The 23004-nt window shown below is 38.8% G+C and overlaps 1 long non-coding RNA gene across 2 annotated transcripts in view; it reads left to right on the top strand.

Annotated features, from left to right (window-relative positions):
• The first annotated feature begins 6 nt into the window (after nucleotides 1-6).
• LOC108535519 (uncharacterized) overlaps nucleotides 7-23004 on the top strand; it is an 88464-nt gene continuing 65466 nt past the window's right edge. For both annotated transcript variants that reach the window (XR_001887252.1, XR_001887251.1), the window contains exon 1: nucleotides 7-207. This is a non-coding gene — a long non-coding RNA (uncharacterized LOC108535519). The remainder of the gene's footprint in view (nucleotides 208-23004) is intronic.

Here is a 23004-nt window from a genome sequence, read left to right on the forward strand (position 1 = left end):
CGCCTTGTCCCGCCGCCACCCGCGCCGCCGTCGCCCAACAGGGACGCGAGCCGGGACCCCGCCGACCCAGCGTGCCCGGGCCGAGGTGAGCGCGGCGGCGGCAGTCCGAAGACCGGCCGGGACTAAGAGAGAAGGACGAGGTCTTCTTCGGATGGGAGGGGCAAGCCAGCCATCCTGGGACCCCAGGCGTGCAGGTTCTCTTTGAGGGTAAGTCACAGACACCCAGCCAGAATCCCACAGGTCACTACTGGGGTCGTCGGGAAAGAGGGCGTTTGTGGTTCCCAAGGGGTGTGCTTAGTGGGGATGGTGAGCTAAGTGTGGGAGGGGCGGGGCGCAGTCTCTGACCTCAGCCTCGTTCAGGGTGAGTCCTCAGACTGTGACCAAATGAAGGCCAGCCAACACCAAGGCCATGGCGAAGAAACCCTCATCACTGTGGCTAGATCTGGCCTTCAGAGCAACGTGGATTCTTGGGCCACGCAGCAGGCCCAGGATCCTTGCAGTGGCTCTTAGAGAGGAACGTGTACGTGGAGTGCACTCTGGGAGCACTCCAGGTACACGTTCTTAAGGGTTGCTCAAGAACCATCTTCACAGACAAGGAACCAACGTCTCGCCTTCCATTTTTCACCCTTGCCATATGTATCTACTGGTTCACATCCTGTATCCCCTTCCACACAGCACAAATTTGCTGTCGCAATTGGTCTTTGCAAATTGAAGGCTTTTTCACTGTAACATGTTCCAGATGGGGAGCCGGGAGAACTAGGAATCCTCTCCAAGACCACTCCCCAGTTTGGATCAGCTGGCCTTGAAGGAAGCCCAGTAAGATGCTATTTGTGAAGTACTGGTGAAACTAGCAACATTAGGAAACACAGACTTGAAAGTGAGAAGAAAAGAACTTTGCTACACCAAAGAAACTGCTCTGGAATCTAACCAATCATAACCGCCTTAGAGAGTGAACTGTGTTTCCCTCCCTAAGCTGTCACTTCAACCTCATGACCGGACTGCATTTCTCAACGAGCTAATTTCACATTTTTCTAGAGAGATGAGAAACCTTGCTGTGTGGTAAATCCCACAAACAGGCCCATTTTTCACCAATTAATCTCTGCCCACAGCCATGACCTAAAACAGACCCATTTTCGTATATGGTCGTAGTTCACATGCACAGCAAAAGTCACTGAGAAATTAGCACAAGAATATAAACAAAATGAAAAAGTTCCAGAATTCCCTTTCCTTTGCTTTTCCTTTTCTAATGGATTACCCAAATGCTTGTCCTAAAAGATAAAATTCAAAAGGTCTTTTATCCCCATGACAATTAAAAGAAAAAAATGTTAATTTCAGCAAAACTCAGGAAATACATTTTTTATATGATGTGCATAGAACTCATTACCACCAGTTGAAGATTAAAGTAAAAAACAGTGGATACATTTTGAGTTTGTACAGAAGGGCATGACAAAACTAGCACCAGCATTATTGAAATTCCCGTTATAAATTCCATAGGAAATAATAAATTGATTTGGAAATTAGAACAAATTCAGATTAAAAGGTGTGTGTGTGTGTGCTTGTGCGTGTGTGTGCATTTAATCTGAAGTTGTCATCTAAGGTAGGATTGGCATATGGTCAATAACGGTAGGGGAGTAGAAATCCAGTTTTGTGAGTTTTTGTCTGGGCCTAGCCATTCATACCCTGCCATTAAGCAATCCTATAACTCTTATTGGCCTTGTTCTTCTCAAATGTAAAATGAAGCAATTAATTTAGATAACCTTTGAAATCCCTTCTAGTCTTAAAAAGCTCTGATTTCTGTATGCCAAAGATACATAGGCATCCTTAAGACTCACCTTTCAGGTTGCCAATAGTATAATAAGAGTAAGAGCCAAGAGCAAACTTTTATATTATTTATACTACCAAACTAAACCAAACTCTCAGTGTTGACAAGTAAAAATAAAGAGATTGTATCAAAAGACTGTTTTCTGAAAAATCCAAAGCTCTCCTCACAAAATTGTCTTCTCAATTCTCTAGCCTTCTTTTAGCTGTCATTCAGGTTTTTATAAGGCTACAAGCCCAACTCTTTCGATAACCCATAATCAGAGTGCATCCCTCTGAAGGCCAGCCTAGCACCTGAGAGATTTCTAAAATAAAATGTAAGGACGTGACCAAAGACCATCAGAAGTTTACTTAACTAAAAATATGCACAAAAAGAATGAGCTAGCTATGTTTATAGCAGCTCCCTTCTCTGTTTACAGTCTTTGTCAAAGATTATTACTAGGCCGCATTTCTTAAGAGGTCAAATTATTTAATTATTCCCTTGCCAAACTTAAACAACCAATAAAATACTTAGTTCTTTAGGTTCAAGAATTTATGACCGTTATCTGTCATGAAAAAAAAACTAAAGTCACAGTATACCTTTGACTTTTCCCAGCGCTTTGACTTTTCCCAGCGCTTTACCCCAGCCTCATTTTACCTGACTTTGCCTTCCCTCACATCTTTTTTTTCTTTTTTAGTTATTATTATACTTTAAGTTCTGGGATACATGTGCAGAACATGCAGATTTATTACATAGGTATACACGTGCCGTGGTGGTTTGCTAACGCCGTCATCTACATTAGGTGCCTTACCTCACGTTTTGACCCATGATCTCTCCACTTCTTAATGAATCTCTCCCCTCTCCTGGTTTACCATGACATGGGATCCTGGGTCTTACCACCCCACTCCCAAGTCATTTTAGGACAATGCAAGCCCCTGTGTATTTCTTTTTTTCTAATTTCTCAGGATAAAGTGGTCTGACACATTTTAAATATCAAAGAAACTCAGAAATAGGCAGTAAATTAACCAGTATCATTGAGATTCCACATTTATAAAACTAGAGTCATCCCTGAAGATACATGCAAAACCTTATAAGGTTTTTCAAAGAATTAAATAATTAACATGTACAACCTTATATTTAAAAGTAAAAATGGACAAGCTTTTCTCTAGCATAAAAAAGGATCATTGTTTTCCGTGTGCAGTGGCAACTCTGTTGCCTAAGTATGTTAACAATACCTGTGTTCCTTCCAGCTAATACTCATCTCAGAATCTGAGCCTCATTTTGACTGACTCTTTTAGTTCCTTTCAATAAGTAGCTATTTAGTTCCCACTATACGCCGGAGCTTTGTGCTAAATGCTATTTAAGAGATAGAACCTCTGCACATAGACTATTAAATAGCACAAAAGAATAAATATGTGATTAAGAACTATTGAGAACGGCTGGGCGTGGTGGCTCAAGCCTGTAATCCCAGCACTTTGGGATGCCAAGACGGGCGGATCACAAGGTCAGAAGTTCGAGACCATCCTGGCTAACACGGTGAAACCCCATCTCTTCTAAAAAAAAATACAAGAAACTAGCCGTCTCTACTAAAAAAATACAAGAAACTAGCCGGGCATGGTGGTGGGTGCCTGTAGTCCCAGCTACTTGGGAGGCTGAGGCAGGGCGTAAACCCCAGAGGCAGAGCTTGCAGCGAGCTGATATACGGCCACTGCATCCAGCCTGGGTGACAGAGCGAGACTCCGTCTCAAAAAACAAAAAAAAAGAACTGTTGGGAACAATGTATTAGGACTATTAAAAAAAGAAAATCATTTTCTTCTAGGGTGCCCCCACTGTGTAGTTGTCTCAGCTTTTTCTCACAGTTTCTCATTTTTGTAGTTCCTTTTCTGTCTCTTACAGTCTTCCTTCTTTCTCTCCCCAGCATCTGTCCAGATGGCTGTCTTCTGATCTCTCTCCTCTTTCCCCTGACCTCTCTCTTTCATATCTGTATTATATTCCCTAACTTCTTTTACTTCTTCAGTTTTCCTACGTACCATCTCCCCTCCACCAGCATTTAATCTGTCTCCATTAATGAATGCATTCATTCATTCAGTATTTATTATGTGCCTGGTGTGCTAGATGACAAAGACATAATGGTGAAGATGTGGTTCCTTAGTCATGAGAGCAAGACAGTAAGAAGACTATTACAGGCCATTGTAACAGGAGCTGTGATACAGAGGTAATAATCCTCAGTGTACTCTGCGATCTCAGGAACCCAGACTACAGTAGGAGTAGCAGGTAAGGAGTAATTCTCTGCAGGACTCAGAGAAACTGATTTCTAGGCTTGATATTAAAAGGTAAATGGAAGTTACCTAAGTAAAGTAAGGAGAAAAAATAATCCGGGCAAAGGAAGCAAGCAGTGCAAAAATCTAGAGCAATGCAACTATAGTGCATTTGGATAACTCAAGTATCCTATGGCTTAAGTGTAAGGTATGATGGGACTACAGAGATGGTGTGGCCCTACTAATGGAACTGGAGTTTGTTATCGTTCATTACATAAAGGTTTATGTTCTTTTATCATATTTGCTTATTTACATGGCTACCTCTGCAATATATTCTTCAAACAAGAATTCTCTCTTATTCAATCTTAGCTCAATCTTCATGCCTAACCCAATACTTAACCTATAGCAAGTCCTCAGAATTTTTCAGGTGTGTTGATACTTCTCAAAACTATTTTAATAAATCAGACTTTAACTGTACTTCCTTTGATTTTTAGCTTTATTAGTCAATGACTTTTAATAGAAAACTCAGAATATAATAGAAAAAAACTTTTCATACTGTAATTTTAAAATATTTTAACATTAATTTGCACCAGATCACTAAAAGAACCCTTTTCCTAGATTTACAAAACGAAATTACACATATGTTTATGTTGTATTTCACTTTCAACATAAAATAAATGTTTCAGAGATGTGTGGGTCATTTAACTCAAGTGACAGTACCTGGATTATTTGGCTGTGAAAGCATATATTCTAGTACTTTAAGAATTTTCCTCTTTCCATTTCAAGTTTTCAGAGCAACAATTGTATCTCTGACACAAACTTACTATTATACTTTTAAAATATAACAGTTGGTAAAAGTATTAAATCTATAATGATTACCCTAAAATTTCCTGAATTTTTTGTTCTAAATCTAAAACCTGAACCTTGAACAATAAACAGCAATGCAGACTCTTTCCAAGTTTTCTTGTTCCCTCCCTAGACAAGCAGGAGTTTCTTCAGCTCTGGCTATCCCAGCAGATCTGAAGGATCACAGCCACGACGGTGGCAGACTACCGTTGACATTGAACTTGTGGTTAATTGTGGAGTTCTGCCACAAAACCACCTCACTACCACAAACTGGATACTTGCCCAGGAAAGTGACAAACTGCCAGGCCAAGCAATCTACAGGAGGCAGCAAAAGCAAACTGCCTTTTCCCCCAGAAAGCAGTCATTTCTGGATTCCAAATGGAGCCAACAAGCAGAGCGCACCAAAAAAAAAAATAGATAGATAGATAGATAGATAGATAGATAGATAGATAGATAGATAGATGTATATAGATATATGTGTGTCTGTGTGTTTCTCCAGTAAGCCTACTTAAAATGTATTCATGCAGTTTTGCAAGAGGAGCTCAAAGGATTCATCTAGTTCATTCGCATCATCGAAAAGTTTGCAACTGTTCTTTCCATTAAAAAACTTTCAATAAGTATGGAATTGGAAATAAATTATAGTTATATTACTATTAACTGCTAAGTGAAACACCTACATATTATCATTGCAAATAGGAGTAAATAATGTGACTTTGTGTGTGTTACGAAGCTGCGCACAGCAGCCCAGCAGCTCTGGGAACTTCATATGAAAGGCCAGGCAGCATGATGTGAAGGAAGGAAACTTTCGTGTCATTCTGATCTAGTTACCATTTGTAGCTACATGACCTGGGAGGTTACTTAAAGTCTCATGTTACCTACCTCATCTGTGAAATGGGGATAACAATGTCTACCTCTTAAAGAGTTATTATGAACTAAATTAAATTACAATGTGTAAGGTAACTAACAATGAGTAGATGCTTAGTAAATGTAAATTAGTTTATTTTTCTTACATCTATCCTTTTTCTTACCCTCCCACATCCCTTCAGGACTTCATAGGATTCTGAGTTTCTCCGAGGAGACCTCCAGATGATATTGTCTGTTCGACTCTTTTTAAGCCTTACTTTCAATATTATTTTATTCAACTAAGTCTGCCTTCTTACTACACAATCAAGTAGAGAAATTAGCTCCCTTTCATCAAAAAGTAAATGCTTCAGAGATGTTAATGCCTCTGTTCTAATTACTATAAATGCAGAAATGTTTTATATGTTAAATGTTAAGGAATGCATACATAATATTATCTTCATTTGATGGCCCTACATATCTTAGATCTCATTCTGCAAAAAAGATGTTGATTTAGGTCCTATGTGTTGTAACATGGAGAAACAGAAAAAAAAAAAATAAGCCGTAACCAATTTCATTCATATTAGCATTAAACATAGGGAAGACAAGAAAAGATTGATGTTTGCAAACATGTATTCATTTATTCAGCATGTGCTTGACACTACTCAGATACTAAAGGTACATATATGAATAAGAGTCCCTGCCCTCAGTTTGGTAAAAGAGAAAATAAGTAAACAAATGCAGTACAGTACAAAATGCTCTAACAGAGTTCTTACCAGGTACAGTAATAGGACATGGAGTAGTTCACAGATGAAGAGGTACTAACCTAGGTATTGAAGAATAGGAGCTTCCCAGGTGGACAAGGAGGAGGAAGAGTATTCCATACAAAGAATAGTATTGCAAAGCCATTGAAGCATGAGACATCATGGGCATTTCTGGAACTGTAAAGAGATTGGTATGATTTGTGGGGGAGGGAAGATGGAAATGGAAAAATGAGACTGGATAGATAGGTGGAAGCCAAATCATGGGAAGCCCTAAAGGCCATTCTGAGAAACCTGGACTTTATTCTGTAGGTGGTAAGAAACTTAAAAGTTTTAAAGGAGAGAGAAGCCTTGATCAATTTTTATTGTATTTAATTGCAATTTAATTATTTTTCAAAACCCAATGCTGGTATTGAATGAAGGTTAATTTGAAAGAATGTAAGACCAAAGCTAGGAAAATCATTTAAGAAACCATTACAGTTGACCAAATGAAAGATAAAGTTCTGTAAGTCAATGGCAGTAGCAGTACCATTTGGGAAGGAAGAATTAATTGAATTAATAACAGCTATAAAACTTTCTTATCAATTCCATAGAATTGGAATGTGGGAAAAAGGAGACTGTGAAGAGGATTCCCCAGGTCTAGCCTAGGTGACTGGAATATCTTGAAACCATTGAGCAGGATAAGAAGTACTAGAGGAATAATTGAGAGTAAACATTATGGATTTCCTTTTGAACAGATTGAATCCAAGTGGGAATGTTTCTTGGCCATTGGATGTATAAGTCTGAAGCTCAAGAAAACAATCTGGGCTAGAGGTATAGATTGGAAGCCTGTAGTATATATGGAGAAGGAGAACCCTGGGAGAAAAAGAGATGTCCCCTATGAGAATATATAGTGTGAGAAGAGAAGAGGATTTATTTTTGAACTCGGGACTACCAACATGTAAGGGACGAGGAACTAAAGAATTGCTCAAAAGAATGACTGAAAAGGAAGTAGCAAAGCTAGAAAGAGAATCAGACAGGAGTGGTGTCACAAACCAAAATGAGGAAGTTTCCAGAAGGGGGACAAAAAAACATAAAATGCCACATTCTAAAAAGATGAGGAGAGGAAAGTAACCACGGGTGTCAAGGAAACCTGACAATGACAAATTTCGTTGTCAACCTTATGTGGAACAGTTGCCATAGTTGGGGCAGAAGCCAGATTGCAGTGGATTGAGGAATGAATTAATACTTATTTTGACATTAAGAAAAGAAAGTTTCATTCTAGAAAGTTTGGCCAGGAAAAAGCTTTGCTTTTAGTTTCATCATTATTTTGTTAGTTTTAGTGTAAAAAGAAAATTTGAATAGTTTATTGATACAATATAAAGTACGCATACACCAACTTTTCTCCTATGTAAAAAAAAAATACATTTAAAATAACGGATTCCCCTTAATGGTATGCTAACTACAGTCTTCCCTACATTTCTAGAAATAGATATGATAAACCAACACTTATTTTGTATTCACAGTGGTATCCTACAAATAAAAGAGTAAAAAATATGACAGTGAGGCTACAGATTCTATATAATACAGAAACAAATATAAATGTCTAGCATAGCTGCTAGAGGTTAAAATAACTAAACAGTTATTATCTGGCTTCAATGGGTCATACAATCTTATTCTGATTCTGTTTTTCGTGTACCCCTTTGAAGTCAGTGAGAAAGTTCCCTTTTGAAAAGATTCAGAGGGTAAGATCATTGAAATGATCTTGTTCAACATTCTTTGTTTAAAATCACTATATTTTTACCAGCTCCAGAAATAATAAACAAACAACTAGATCTACTAATGAAAAGCAAAATAAAGACTTCTACATTTACAGAATTTGTTTAATGTCTAGTCAGATAATTCAGACAAAAGCAACAGTATTTTATGTCATTTTCCTGCTAAATGACCAGGATTAACTGCAGCGCTCCAGTTCTTAACCTAACATCAATCTTCACTAGAATTATGCTTGGACTGTTCCCAGTGACAACTCTCTAGCATGGTTTGGTGCTTTGGTAACTATATTAAATATAAGTGCAAACTGTGAAAAATAACAAGAACCCTTATATAAATTCAAGGTTTTAATACTATATTTTGGGATGTGTAATCATGTTTGAAAGGATGACTAACATCCACTCTAACATGAACAACAGTTTAAACAAATCAAAACTATGGCTCCTTTAACCAGTGAACTTCATGGCTATGGCTGATTTTATTCCTTAGAGACCCTCCTTTTTACAGGTGAAACGGTTTACATCAGATTTCCTCTCATTATAGCCTCTCAAATGTTGTCCAGACCAGCAAACCACTCTCTTTAAACAAATACCAGCCAACCAGGAAACCATGAGGTTTTATTGTGCTATAAAATAGACCAGACATTTCTAAACCTTCATAGGAATGAACCTGACTAAATCTTTACTAAAAATTGTTTCAAAATAAACTGTGGGCTCCAAGTTTCTCTTAACAATCAAAATTCCTTCATCCTTCGTCAATCTCACTCTCAAACTTTTTACTCTTCCAGAGTTACACATTGCAGGAAGTTTCTCTGGCCACATGTTCATAATAATAACTAAAGGCTCCACTTCTGTTTACTTACTGAGATATAAGAATGAAGGTATATATTAGCTTTATTCCCTGCATACACATTCACATTTGTCAAAATTCTGTTTCAAATTTTCTTGTGTACTACCAGCCCCTAAAACATGAGCTACTACTTCTTGTATCATGGGCATAGAAATCCTGAATTTTGGCTAGGCACAGTGGCTCATGCCTGTAATCCCAGCACTTCAGAAGGCTGAGTTAGGAGAATAACTTGAGGCCAGGAGTTCAAGACCAGCCTGGGCAGTATAGTGAAATCCTGTCTCTACAAAAAATACAAAAATCACTTAAAAAAAAAAAAAGCCTAAATTTTATGAAGAGTTAAATGGGATCTTCACCTTCAAAAAGCATATCCCCTTTGATTCCATTCAGCAAATATTTATTAATTTAAGTCCTGTCCTAAGTACCCTCGAAAAGTATGTGTTGTATGCATTTGTGTGTTGTGTGTATGTGTACAAGTGTTAGGATAGAATCAGTTGTAAATGGTCAGTGGGGAACAAGAAATACGCAAATAACTATAATACAAAATGGAATATCTTGAAACAGCAGTCCCAACCTTTTTGGCACCAACGACTGGTTTTGTGGAAGACAATTTTTCCACAGACCATGGAGGATGATTTCGGGATGAAACTATTCCACTTCAGATCATCAGGCATTAGATGGAGCATGCAACCTAGATCCTTGAATGCACAGTTCACAAAAGGATTCGTGTTCTATGAGAATCTAATGCCTCCACTGATCTGACAGGAGGTGGAGCTCAGGTGGTAATGCTCACTCGCCTGCCACTCACCTGCTGTTGTGCAGCCTGATTCCTAACAGGCCATGGACCAGTACCAGTCTGGGGGTTGAGGACCCCTGTCCTAAAAGATAGCCAAATTGCAATGAGAATCAGGAAGGGTGACATAAAGTAGATGAGATTTAAAATCTGTCTTAAAGGATGGGTAGGATTTAGATATAAGAGAGGATGGCATTGCAAGGAAGAAAAAAAGGCATAAAAATGAAAGTGTTCATGGAATCATTGTTTTATCAGAAGATAAAGTACAAGAATGAACAATAAAAATATTATGAAGCAACTACAGCATGTGAGGTCCTCTAAGCCTCTTACTCTCATCCTCACAACTATCTGCCTGTAGAAATAATAATCCTCATTTTTACAACATATGGGACAATTAAGATTAAGTAATTTGTGGGGCAGAAAGATTAAGTAATTTGTCAAAGATTACACATCTAGTGGTTGGTGGAGCCAGGATTTGAACCCAGGCCATGGAACTCCAAAGCTCTATGTGCTTTCCATTTTAACAGTAATTGTTAAACTTTAGTACACAAGAATCATCCAGATAACTTTTACCCAGATGATAAAAATGCAGTTGCTGAATGCTAACCCCAGATATTCTGATTCATTAAACCCGAGATGGGACTGAGGAATCTGCATTTCTACCAAGCACCTCAAGTAACCCTGAGGCAGGAGGTCTAGGAACCACATCCTGAGGTAGACCAGCATAGTTTCAAATAGACCCTGGAATGGATTTGAACATACTTAATGATGAGTGTTAGGGACTAAATTGTGTTCATTCAAAATTGATATGTTGAAACCCTAAGCCCAATGTGTCTGTATTAGGAAATGGGGTCTTTAAAGAGGTAATTAAGGTTAAATTAAGTCCTAATGGTGGGGCACTAATCCAATATGACTGATGTCCGTATAAGAAGAGAAAGAGACACCAGAGATGGAGAAAAAAAATATGAAGACATAGCAAGAAGGGGGCTATCTGAAAGCTAAGGAGAGAAGCCTCAGGAGAAACCAACCCTGCCAGCACCTTGATCTTGAACTTCTAGCCTTTCTAGTCTCCAGAACTGTGATAAAATAAAGTTCTGTGGTTTAAGCTACTACGGTGTTTTGTTATGGAAGTCCTAGTAGAGTAATACCATGAGTTAAATTAACTTCCTGCTTATCCTAATCTATTTACATCTGTCATATATCAGGAGCTGTCCTAAAGAAGATCCCTAATTATCATCGCTATCATAAAAATTCACGTTTATATGGCATTTTATAATTTACAAAGCCTTTTCACATGCTCTGTTACACTTGAACTTTGCAACAGCTTACAGGGTAACCAAAACTCAATAAGGCAATAGGACTTGCCCAGGTTTCTTACAAGTTGTAGAGCTGAGTTCAGGTCTCCTTACCCCAAATCCTATGCTGATTTTTTCTACATCACACTCACATGCATGTGCATGCACACACATCATGAAGTATGATTAATATGTAAGGATCTATCCATCTAAGGATATGTCTTTCTTTAGAGAGAAAATGCCTTTACTTGATTTTCTAGTCACATAAGATACAGTTTCAAGAATTTAAGAGATGTGCCAAAATGGTAATAGCATAGATAAGATAAGATAAGAATACGGTACAAGATTCCTAATGTTCAGTTCTCTTTTCAAACAATTGACTAGGCAGTAACAAAATGGTCTCATTTATATGAATTAAGATTATGCTTTTGCTCCTTCATTGGAACACACTTTTTCAGTGGTTTTCTAGCAGTGTTTTGCTCAAATGCCAAGTGTTATAAATTTGTAGACTGTCAGACTATACAAAAGATTACCAGTTAAGTAATAATAAAAACTGTAAATAGGGAAAAAAAAGTGAAAGAACAGTTAGAGATAGAGGAAGTGATTCCTTTACTTTCATTTTATTTTCCAGCACTTCCTCTTTATTTAAGTTAGCAAAAATAACATTTTTTGAATTGGTATTTGCAGAAAACAGTTCATAGAACACAGTCAACATTGTATACTACATTTCTGTAGATCCAGTACAGGAGGTAGTTTCTAATTCTGTCTTCCTCATACCCTACCATTTTATTGTTAGCTAAGGTCTTATTCCCTGGTGGCATTGTGTTAGTTTGTATCCTCTGAGAAACAAATGCCAAAACAGAATTAGACGAGCAAGTGACTTACTGTGGAAAATGCCTATGAAAGGTAAGTGGAAGATAGCCAGAGGAAGTGGAGAGAGTCTTCAGACTGTGATGCAAGTCTCACAATAGGGAAAGTGGGGGAAAGGAAGGAGGATTGGGTAGAAAGAGCCTTATACTACAGCATCATTCTAAGAAAGTGTCAACCAGGCCAATGTGGAGTCCTCAAGCCAAAGTCACCTGTTAAAAGGAGTCCCTCATCTCACAGGAATGGGCCTACATTATACCCCTGCTGTTATTGACTAGGAGAAGCCCAAAAGAAGTATTGCCTCAGTGCAGAAACAGGGGTAGATCCGGAAGAGTAAGGGTCCAGTAGTCACTTATGCTCCCTATAGCAGAAGATTTGAGTGACAAATTTTCTTTTTTGAGACAGAGTTTCACTCTTTTTGCCCAGGCTGGAGTGCAGTGGCGTGATCTCGGCTCACTGCAACCTCTGTCTCCCGGGTTCAAGTGATTCTCCTACCTCAGCCTCCCAAGTAGCTGGGATTACAAGTGCACACCACCACACCCAGCTAATTTTGTATTTTTAGTAGACACAGGGTTTCACCATATTGGCCAGACTGGTCTCAAACTCCTGACTTCAGGTGATCTGCCTGCCTTGGCCTCCCAAAATGCTAGGATTACAGGTGTGAGCTACCACACCCAGGCTGAATGACAGATTTTCTTGATTCCCACAGTCCACCTCTTTCTCTGGACAGATCTGCTTCTCTATGCAAATTTAGGGAACACATCCTCCATGTTTCCTATGGACTTTTCTTCCTGAGGGAAAACTTAGAAGGAAGTTAGTGAGATGAACTAGAGCCCCATTGCTGCTGTTGGGCTTGAGACTGCAACAATAATAGAGGTGGGAGAGGTACTTAACCTCTCCCACCACTTAACCTCTCCCACCTCTATTATCCATTCCAAGTCCTCTCAACCTCAGCTATCACCTTGGCAAGTAATGGAAGCTTACCTTGTGGTGTGATCCAAACCTTCATTCCTGATGGGTCTGAGCCCTTGGCAGTCATACCCTTTTCAAGTCAGAGTTGTTGTACATGTCCTTTCACAGCTACGGTGGGCCAAAGGAGTACCAGCAGGCTTCCAAGTAGATCACATAGGAGTTGCATACATATTCCTATCCATATTGTCTATAAGCAGCACTACCTCCTCCCGATGATCAGGGAGTCACCTGTTCAAATGTTTTTTGTGTGGTATTCTATACCCATAGATCAGACATTCTTTAAGCCCCTGGATTATGGTTCTGGCTAAGGTACTACAATCAGGAAAGACAAGCCTATACCCAGAATAGGTGAAAACAACCCTCTAGCCCTTTTAGTTGACTTACCACCAAGTGGCCAGTTGGTCTTATTAAGAAATAGTGATATAACAGCATTGATCTCTGTTGCTGACAGGTTGGACATTCAGAAGCAGCAGAAGCTAGGTCAGCTTTGGCGATGGGAGGTCCAGGCTCCTGGGCCCATGCATAGCCTGTCTCTGGCACCATGGCCACTTTGTTCATGTGCCAAAATGTCAGTTTCAGGGTAGCCAACAACAGAGATTGGCTTATGTAAACTGGTCTGGTTATTATATCTGCTTCACTGTTCACAATCTCTTCCATAGCAGATACTTTCTGTTAGGCCATAATATGTCATACTAAACTCTTCATGTTTACCTGCATGCCTCTGTCCCAGAACTCCTTCTCTAAAATCTTCCAATTCTTTTTGTGTGGTATTCTATACCCATAGATCAGACATTCTTTAAGCCCCTGGATTATGGTTCTGGCTAAGGTACTTTCCAGGCCCCTGACCAGACAGCCAGGCCATTGGCTATTTCCCAAGTCTATATATACTGGGCCACTTCTCATTCCACAAAAAGTCAATGACTAGGTATTTACAGATCCATGCACTGGGAAGATTTTCCCTCTCCACTGTCTTTCTGTCTTTCAAGGCTATCCTTGAATGTGTTTGTAATGCAGCCATGGTCCATTTTGAGCTTGTACTCACATACAGAATAGACCCACCCAAAAATCAAGCTTAAGCTTCCCTTCTCCTTCATTTGGTCATACGGGGCCCCCATATGGCCATAGGAACAAGCTAGGGAATGGTGCTGTTTCAGCTGTTGTGAATGACATGCTGGTCTGGGCTACCTGTTCATGCAATTTGCCATGTCCCTTGTCCTTCTCAGGCTCAATCTTTGATGTAATTTTCCATATTAAAGTAGACTACTGCTGGACCTATACAGCTTTGTGATTTAACATATCCAGCAGAAGCAAACTTGTAATGTTCAGTTCTAGACCCATGGTCACTTTGTGCCCCATGGTGAAGCACTCTGCCTCTACCAGTCCCAGTAACTCACCAAGAACTTTTTCTCAAAAGACGTATAATTCTGTGCTACAAATGGCATAGCCTTGCCCCAGAATTCCAGGGCCCTACATTGTTATTCTCCCAATGATACGTGCCATAAGACACTGCATGTTTTCCCACCACTGTCACCTCTAACACCATGAGATATGCCCCAAGTGGCAGCTCTGTTTGCAGTGCAGCCTGGACCTCTTCACTCAAAGCTGGCAACTTTCTATGTCACTCAGTCTAGCAGTATTCATAGGTTTGGAATACATCGCCTCCAGAACCCAAAGAGGCCTACCAGCCACTTCATTTCCTTCTTTGTGGTGGCAAACACAAGATGCAGCAATTTTCTTTTACTTTGAAAGGGATATCTTGTCATGTTTCTAACCATTGGATTCCTAAAACACTTCATTGAAGTTTCAGATCCCTGAATCTTCATAGGATTTCTTTCCAATCCTCTGCAACACTGTGTCTTTACCAAGGCCTTTAGCATACTAGTGCCTTCTTGCTCATTCTGAACAATCAGCATAATGTCATCAATGTAATGTATCAGAGGAATGTTCAGGCAGTCCAGATTTCTTCAGAGTATACTATGACAGAAGGCAGGAACATTAATATAGCGCTAAGGCAAAAGTGTAATTGAAGATTGTTATCTAATCCACAGGAATGTGAACAGTTTCTGATCCTCTCTTCTAATTGGAATAGAAAAGAATGTATTCATCGTATCAGTTGCCACATACTATGTGCCTGAGGCCTCATTAAATTGTTCTATTAATTACACAATGTCCAGCAAAGCAACTGCAGTTGGGGCTACTAATTGCTTGACCCCAAACTCCTAAAAGTCTGCGTAGATACCCAGTCTTACATACTCTTCTATCTAGAGCATCTAGGACCTAGCAGACATTCTATATGTATTTTATGAATGGATTAATGAATTGCGTATGACATTCAAGAAGATGCCTACTAACTTAGGTTGATTTAGCTGATGACCTTAGCTCATAGGGTTATGAGGATTAAATGAGTTACTAAATGGAAAGTGTTTACAATAGTGTTTGGCACATAAAAAGCCTTCAGTAAATCTTATCAATTGTATTTTTCCAGGCCACAGAGAACCATCAGATATGATAGAGAGATTGACATTAAGCTAACTCCTTGACCAGAAGTTTAAATGAAATGTGAGAGACATGTGTTGGCCTTTAAAGTGAAAGAGTCTGGAACATTTTTCCTGAGAGTGTGAGGTTTCCAAGGAAAACTCAAAAGAAAACTGATTGTAAAGCTGGAAAGAAATAATTACTTATAGAAACAGACACTTTCATAGCTAGTAGAGAGAAAAAGGTGGTTACTATATGCCAATTCATTACTAGCATTGCTATATTTAGGATAAATTTGAGGGCCGAGTGTGGTGGCTCATGCCTGTAATCCCAGCACTTTAGGAGGCCAAGGTGGGAGCACAGCTTAAGCCCAGGAGTTTGAGACCAGCCTGGGCAACATATTGGGACCCCATCTCTACAAAACAAAACAAAACATTGAAAAATTAGCTGGGGGTGGTGGCACATGCCTCTAATCCCAGCTACTCTGGAGGCTGAGCCAGGGAGGTTGAGGCTGCAGTGAGCTGTGATGGTGCTACTGCACTCCAGCTGGGTGACAGAGTGAGACCCTGTCTCAAATTTAAAAAAAGAAAAGAAAAGAAAAAAAGATAATTTCAGAAAATCTCAAAGTTAAAATTTTGACAAATGCTTTTACTAATAAAGCAAAGCATGATCTTGAAATAAAGTGAATAAGTGCAATTATGCCTACTAGCCATTCCACAAAATGGTATTTTTTTTCCATTACCTAAATGACTATTTCCATATAAAAATAAATTAAAAGTACACTCAGTTTTCATCTCTGACATAGGTCAATGAACCAGCTAATACAGGAAAATGAAAAGGTATAATAACAGGACATACCCTACTCTTCATTAGAAAAAAAGAATATTTTTTCTTGTACAATACTTTGAGAGGCCTTAAAGCTACTATTCTCTGACATTAGCTTTGTGGTCAAATTTAAAATGATCTTGATAACTCTCAGGAAACCCCAAGTCTCATAAAACTTTCCCAACAATTTTCACAATGAGAGCTGTGAAATAATTTCAGGGTCTCTAGGAAAGAATCCACACTTGCTACTTTTAAGAAAGCTAGGAAGTGGGTTGTTGGACAAGATCTAAACATGGATTCTTTCATCTACAAAAAAAGTTGAACCATTATGAAGAATTTCCAATGGCCACTCTGTTATCAATATACTGTCTCACAACTAGGTTTAGATGACCTCAAAACTTAGGAAATTGCTTTGCTTCTTTATTGCCAGTATCTCTGTCTTTACAGAGCCTTCCAGAATAGAATCGCTAGATTGAATGTATTCCTCCAGTAAGTCAGTTTCTTATTAGCACTTTTGACATCCAGATGGTTTGAGACAAAGGCTAAACCAGGGGTAATTCCCAAGTGTAAACAGTGGAAACTCTCTTTTGCTGAGGGACTCTAGTCTACTGGGCTGTGGGCCAGGGCATGGGTTTCTTTTGCAACATCACAACACTGCTGTGGTCTTTTCTATAACCCTTGCAAGTCAAGTCACCTGAGAAGCCAAGAGTTAAACTGGCTGTACAGTCTGAACTGTGAAGTTTGGAAATAAATTCAAATGGACCAATAGCCTGGATCTGTTTCATAAATAAACAGAGGAGTTCAGGCTTAGGACCCTATAAAGTTAAGTCAATATTAGTTATAGAGGAAATCCTGTTTGTTCTTCTTCTGCTGTAATTGTCCTTTTAAAAAGAACTCAAGTAGAGCTTTGGGGTATGTTATAATGCTAAAAACATCCTTTAAACATACACATACACACACACACACACACACACAAGTGTTTATAACCAAGAAGAAAGCAAATCACTGTTGTCCTTACTGTTAGGTACATGAGAATTAAAAGTGTTTGCTCAATATCCTTAAAAAATACAACTTAAAATGCCCTAACTTATGAAGTGGGAAATACTTATCTAGGTTCTGATGTCATATATTATGATTATTACAGTAAAAATAAGTAAGTTATTGCTATTAAAGACCTTTAGTTATGCTGATTTGGCACAAATTTTTCCCAGTACTCATCACCTAGAAATTACACATAACAAGGTCTGAGTAATCCAGTGTTTAAACTTCTAGGGTACTAAGAGAGTGATTTCTAACCTCTTTGAAATTATGACACCCTATTTTGCCTGTTAGACATCACAACTCTTCCTCCTGTTATACTGTCCCCATACACTCAAGGAAAACAATTTATTATGTGATATAAAAAACACTTAAATGAATTTAAATTAATCTTAATTTGCTTCAGGCTTTTACTTGTTTTTCTTTATAATTACCTCTTCTTTGAAGCTGAGTCACCCTAGGTTTAAGTCAGAATTAACCTCTCCTCTTGGTGTATTCTTTTAGCTCTTTATGCAGTATGAATCTATATTACAGATTTTTCTTTTTTGAGACAGGGTCTCTCTCTGTCACCCAGGTTGGAGTTCAGTGGCACTATCTCAACTCACTGAAGCCTCGATCTCCTGGCTCCCCCACTTCAGCTTCCCAAGTAGCTGGGACCACAGGCATGCACCACCACACTCAGCTAATTTTTTTTTATTTTTTGTAGAGACAAGCTTTTGCCGTGTTGCCTGGGCTGGTCTTGAACTCCTGAACTCAACCAATCTGCTGCCTCCACACCCAGCCTATATTACAGTATTTTAAAATCATATTTTTGTTGATTAATTTTAAGTCTTTGTCCCTGGCTTAAATGTAAGGGCCATGTTTATTCAGCTTTTTTCCAGAATTTCTAGCACAGTGCTAAAAAAAGGGAGAGTCAATACATGTTAGATGAAGGAATTAATGAATGAATGAACAGTGGCTGTGGAGGCAGAAATATTCCAGCATGTCAAAAATATCAACCCAAGAATTATTATTCTAGTAGTTTAAAGATATGCCTGTATAAGATCATCTGTTACAGAACTTAAATCCAGTGAGAAAATGGATTCAAAAATTCTTTATAAACTGCAAAATCATACACAAATGTGAGCAAATGTCACTGTTACTTACTCTTTAGTATCCTTCAGGGAATAGTTTCTGAATTTGTGAATCAAACTTTGAAAAAAATAATGAACTTGACTCATTGGAATAGTAGGACCATGAAAGGAATAATAAATGGAAGCCAGTTGACAACAAGTTGTCGTTTGGTTGTAATGTAATGCAGTGAGAGTTCAGTTTTGGAAAACCAGGCATTGGTGGAGGTCTTTCAAATACTAATTTTTGTGTCCTGGTTTATAAATGACCATTTCTTTAGATGCTTAGGATTTGGATAATTCCATATAGTATTCCCAGAAATATGTGTTACCACATATAAAACATACAGGCTTGATTGGTCAAGGAACCATGTATTACATTTGGATAACTCTACTGAGAGGCTAAAATAACTGATTATTTTTGAAGTGACCACTGATAGTAAGCTTCTGCAGTTCTAGAAGAGGCAATAAACATATCAGGGCAATTTGACAGGCTACTTGGTTCAAACAGATGTTAGTGGTAGCCAAAGTTCACAAATTATGTCAATGAAGCTGGATTCCATTAAGTCAATAAGTAACTAAGGAAATAGTTAATTGAGATACAATCACAAACTAGAAAAGCAGGATAAATTAAAGAAGTTAGAGGAATAATCACATTTCTCAATAGTCACATGCTGTCAGACAGCAGAATCTGATGTCTAGAGGATAAAGCAGGCAGATTTCAAAAATGGAAAAGGAGGCCATAGGCTAGAACATGAGTAATTCCATAAAAGCAGTCAAATGGGAATCTTTCTGAAAAGCAAATGATGCCCTCACAGAAGGAAATTGCCTAAAAACTACTAGAACATAGTTTCTATGCTACAAACACAATCTGGCCAAAGTCACACAGCTAGTAAGTTGCAAAATGGATTTTCAAAACCAGATTGACACCAAAGCCCATGTCCTCCACACTGTACTTCTCTCTCCTAGGCAAGGAATAATCAAGGTATGTGCCGAGCTGCCAGGCTGTGTTGTTCCTTACACCTTTCCTGATTTCAGTTTCAGTAAAGCCGTGAGTCACAGCAGCAGTAACAGTAAGAAGCTTTCAGCTTGAACAGTTCACTTGTTAACCCCCTGTATATATATTTAAAAATAAAAGACAATAAAGAGGCTGAAGATGAACTCAAACCAAGTAGCTGAATTTCTGAAGCAGCTAACCTATTTCTGAGCTAACAGTCTTAATGTGTATTAAATTCTTACTTCTGTATTCTCTCAGAATTAAAGAGAAATGTCTATTTATTCATTCTTTCATTTAACAAGCAATTATTGAGTGCTTACCCTGTGCCAGTCACTGGAGAAACACAGATTAATAGAAAAAAATTTCTGCTGTTAAGAATCACATAGTTGAAGAAGGAAGAGGGAGGTAGAAACAGACAAGCAAATGATTATAGTACAATGTAGCACTGATATTGAGAACTAAAAAAAGAAATTAACAGTAATAAATATAGGAATGCTACATTGGGGGAAATATCACTTCCCAATTTTTGGTGTTTCCTTCCAGATGAAGAAGATTCCACTAGTATGGTATTCCCTAAACTTTGTCCACCCCTCGACTCTTTCCTTCCCAGAGGAGGAGAAATTACATAATCTGATTGATTAGTATGAAAAAAGAAAGTGAGCATGCAACACAAGCCCCCTTATTCCCTCCCTCGGCACCTACTCTCGGCAGGCAGCCTGAAAAGAAGATAACTTCTGTTCTTCCATGCCCTATGTTTTTCAGAGACTGGCTTCATGTAAGGAAGCCTAGAGAAGTCCAGCATTGTCTGTGAGTAGGGGTTCACTATTAGGAATCCCTTTTGTTCATAGATAAAAACCACATTCTCCACCATCAGTTTAATCTGTACTAAATGTGTTATTTCTCAAGAGGCAATATAATGTAGTGGTTAGGTGCATAGACTCGGGAGCCAAACTAGTTCATACCCTGAGTTTGCTACTTAATAATAGCCACGAGACTTTGGGTAAGTTACTTAACCTCCCCAGGGCTTCAATTTCTTCACCTACAAAATAGGGCTAATAGTATCTACTCATAGGATTATGTGAGGATTAAGTGAGTTAACATGTATAAAGCACATAGAACAGTGCCTGTTACAAAATAAGTGATCTAGTCGTTTGAGCTATCATTACTATTGTTATTATTTTAACCTTTATCTATTGTAATCTTATTTCTCAATTTGTTGAAAACTCAAGCAGGAAGAAGTGCTATTAATATTTATTGGGATCTGATCAGGCACAGTGGCTCACACCTGTAGTCTTAGCACTTTGGAAGGCCTAGACAGGCAGATCATTTAAGGTCAGGAGTTCGAGACCAGCCTGGCCAACATGGTGAGACCCCCGTCCCTACTAAAAGTTTAAAAATTAGCCGGGCATGGTAGTGCTTGCCTGTAATCACAGCTACTCAGAGGCTGAGGAACAAGAATAGCTTGAGCCTGGGAGGTGAAGGTTGCAGTGAGCCGAGATGGCACCTCACACTCCAGCCTGTGTGACAGAGCAAGACTCTGTCTCAAAAAAAAAAAAAGAAAAGAAAAGAAAACTGTATTGGGATCCTCCAACTCTCACCTCCAATAGTTAGGGAAGTTTAAGAAATCTTACACAGTTCTTACAGTCGTTGCCCTTTTGTTTATAGTTCTTGGCTCTTTACCGGATGAAATTTGGAAGATTGTAACAGTGAGTACCAAATGCCAGGCCAAGCATCTCAGACTTTAGCCCAAATTGGTTTGACGTTGACGCCTCTGATTTCCATGGCTAAGGCAGGCAGCAGCTCTTTACTTGATTCTCAAAGATTAATCCCATGTCCCTCAGGTTATCTGCACATTCCAGAGATCTCCTCTTGCTCTGGCCTCTGCGTGTCCTACTGTGGTCTTTGCAAAACCCTCCTAGGAAGGGAAGGCTCTTTCCCACCTAGTCACAATGATTCTTTCCCTGGATTCAGATCTGCCTTTCAGGAATTCAATGAGGGAAACAAACAGGTAGGCAAAAACAATTGGAATACAGTGTATTAAGTATAGTTTAAAAGAGATCTAAATGGTACCACAGAAGTGGACCAGTCAGGACAGGAAACAGATGGCATACTGAAAAGGAGTGATTAAAGAGAGTTTAATAAGGAAGTTATTTACAAAGGTATAGGCAATTAAGGATAGTGAAGCATCAACAGTGAAAATTGCTCCTACTCCTAGGCCTGAAGAGACAAAGGGAAAGAGCTATTACCAAACTTCAGAAAGAAAGCTATAGGAGAGAGCTACCTCACAGGAACTCTGTTTCAGTTAATCCAGCCCCTGCCAATCCAAGGCCTGGAAGAGAGGGATGTAGGGAAATATTACAATCATACTTTTCTGTCCTCTGAGTTTCTTTCAGGGTGTCCCACTGTTCAAATCTACCAGAAAGTCAGAGGACAAGGAAACCTGTTACTGTCATCCAAAGAGGTCAACCTCTGAGGACGCAGAGCAAGTAGAGAATGTTGGAGAGGGGATCTCAAGTGGCCAGCAAAGAACAACCCAGCACAGAATCGAAGGGACTAACACTTTCTTAGGATTTCAAATAAGACCTTTTAAAGGAGGTTATATTTGAGATAGGCACTGAAGGATAAGTAGGGGTTTACCAAATAGAGAAGTGAATAAGACATTTTAAGCAAAAGGATAGCATTGTCAATATCTCGTAGATATACAAAAGAACTTGCATGGGGTATATATTCAGACAAGCAATCCCATTTGGCAGAAGCACATGATACTTCTAGAGAGATGGATCTGAAAAGAAAAGTTAGGATCAGACTTACAAAGGCTCTTAAATGCCATGCTAAAATGACTAGACTCAATCCTGTAGTTAATGAGGATCCACTCAGAAGCTTTCAGAGAAAGAGAGTGACATGAGCATAGTTAAGTTAAAGATTCCTCTAATGGCAGTGTAAAGGATGGACTAGAGTACTGAAAGACTAGAAGCAGGAAGATCATTTGGGGATCTTTGCCATAGTCCAAGCAAGATAAAGGTGAATGACACTAAAGCAGTGGCAGTGATAAGGAAGCAAAGATTCTGGGCATTTTCTGAAGATTTAATGAACAGAACTGGATGACCTAGTAACTATGAGGAATGCAAAAAAAGACAGGCTCTAGATAAGAATCAAATTTCTAGCTTGAGAAACTAGATCTATGGTGGTACTATTAATTAGGAGAGAAAATTCAAGCAGAGTAGCTTTGTGTGAGACTGCATAGATTTCATCTTTCTGAGTACTGAGTTTATTGTGCCTATGGATCACTAACAGAAATATCTAGTTGGCAATGAACAATAGAAGGCCAGGACTCAGAAGAGAGATCTAGGAGCCAGATATACAGTCTGGAGAAGAACAATTCATTGTTTTGGTTTTTTTTTTTTTTAGCCTATGTGAAACATACTCACCAAATTTTTCTCAACCTCTGTAACTAACAAAGGAAAAAATGTTACTCATCATATAATGAAATAAACCACAGAGTTAGAAATAAATCCACTGATGACACGTCTTA

Source organism: Rhinopithecus bieti, unplaced genomic scaffold (genome assembly GCF_001698545.2).
Source record: "Rhinopithecus bieti isolate Rb0 unplaced genomic scaffold, ASM169854v2 scaffold_11944, whole genome shotgun sequence".
Lineage (NCBI taxonomy): Eukaryota > Metazoa > Chordata > Mammalia > Primates > Cercopithecidae > Rhinopithecus > Rhinopithecus bieti.